The sequence below is a fragment of the Mastacembelus armatus genome, chromosome 23 (genome assembly GCF_900324485.2).
Source record: "Mastacembelus armatus chromosome 23, fMasArm1.2, whole genome shotgun sequence".
NCBI classification, from domain to species: Eukaryota; Metazoa; Chordata; class Actinopteri; order Synbranchiformes; family Mastacembelidae; genus Mastacembelus; species Mastacembelus armatus.
The window spans coordinates 2,924,192-2,925,833 of record NC_046655.1 but is presented as its reverse complement, the minus strand read 5'-3'; the positions used below and the strand labels follow the sequence as shown (position 1 = coordinate 2,925,833).

At 41.6% G+C, this 1,642-nt stretch overlaps 1 long non-coding RNA gene across 1 annotated transcript; it reads left to right on the top strand.

Moving 5' to 3' along the window:
- Nucleotides 1-428: 428 nt before the first annotated feature.
- LOC113142231 (uncharacterized) lies at nt 429-1,416 on the top strand. Its single transcript, XR_004463030.1, has 3 exons — nt 429-670; nt 1,217-1,243; nt 1,351-1,416. It is a non-coding gene; the product is annotated as an uncharacterized LOC113142231 (long non-coding RNA).
- Nucleotides 1,417-1,642: the final 226 nt, after the last annotated feature.

Sequence of the window (1,642 nt, the reverse complement as noted above, 5' to 3'; positions counted from 1 at the left end):
ATAGTGACCAAATGTGTGCAGTCTTCACCTGCGAGTTCATGTTTTGCCTCCATAATTATTATTTGCCTTTAGAAATGCAGTGAACTATAAGTGTAAAAGAAACATGCAAAATTCCTTTAATCAAATAATCCTTGATATTAACATTAATTTATAATCCAAGTCATCACATCTATTTTGTTGATTTAAAATGACAGCTTCAGTTTTTTGATGGATCTAGTACCTAAAGCTGTTCCACAACCACGAGCAACAAATATATGAATTAAATAAGGAAACAAAGGAAAAGGAAAATAAGTGTAGAAAGACTTTGACTCTTTGGGGAATGTTCTTAACCTGCACTAGCAAATTTCTCTCTTGAGATTTTTCACAGTAATGAGTTAAGTTATGGGTTCTGTGAGCGGAGGGGACGCGGCACGTGGTGTCAGGTTTCCTTTAGCGGGTGGGATCTTCTGAGTTTGGTCCTGTTTTGGTTCTGCATTGAAGTCCTGAAATCTGAACAAAACAAGTCCTGCTGCTGTTTCCTGTGGATGGACAAACACTGAGTTCTTTCTTTCTCTCACAGCAGTTTGCCAGGTGCAGCCTACAGTCTTGACAAGTCTCCGCCGTTTTGAAATTGTAAACATGAAGAGTAAAAGAGAGGACATGATTTTTCAGACGCTCCTCTTGATCCACAGTAAGTAGGCTGCAGATTGGTATGCAGTCATTGTGTTTTGTTACAGGTGCTTGTAGTTACTGTAGAATAGGCACAGGATATGTAGCTTAATCATATTTTCAGTGTGTTCCTCCTGTAAACAACACCTATTGTTCTGAACCAATACTTGGTAAATTAAATTAGATATTGAAGTATTTTCCTGGGATACTGAGCATTTAGCCCTTTTCACTGTGTTAATCTTTAAAAATGATATCTTTTAAAATATGAAAGTTTACCCTGCCTCTCCCTAAGTCAGCTGGGATCAGTTAATTTGCTGATGGAGGCAGATGTCATTGGTTTGCATATCTGAAGGCTGATACTAAAACCAGTCTAAACATAAAACAGTGTTTTTTCATCATCCAAAGCATCAAAACAATGTAAGAAAAGTCTTTAGTAATAGTTTAACCTGAATGTAGAGATCCTTCCAACAGGGGACATACATTTCAACAAAACACAAAGCAGTGGCTCTCTGACTGCGTCTGTTTAAGTCATTAACTTGTTCATTTTTTTCTGCTGTTCCTGCTTCAGTCCCTGTGGCCTGCCTCTTCTCCACAGGTATGCTCCTCTTTTTGTGTGTGCATTAGGGATTTCTTTTTTATGCATCTCCCTTTGAGGACTTATTAAATGCTGAGTGAACTCTCCACCCTCTCTCTGATCCTCAGTATTGGGTCAGTCTGACAGCAGCAGCAGCAGCGTAGTGGTGGCAGCCTACAATATAAGCTCACCCGCTGGGTTGAGCGTGGTCCTGCAGTGTGTGAGCGGTCGCATGGTGTGGACCAGGGACAGGGTGAGGGATAGACAGAGGGTGGTGCACTGGGACCTGTATCGGCCCCAGCCAGACTATGCCATGGAGAGGGTGGTGGACATGTTCTCTGCTGGAGACCAGAGGATCTACAACTCCTACAACTTGGGCCGAGTGGGGATCACCTCAACAGCCTTTAAGGATGGAAACTT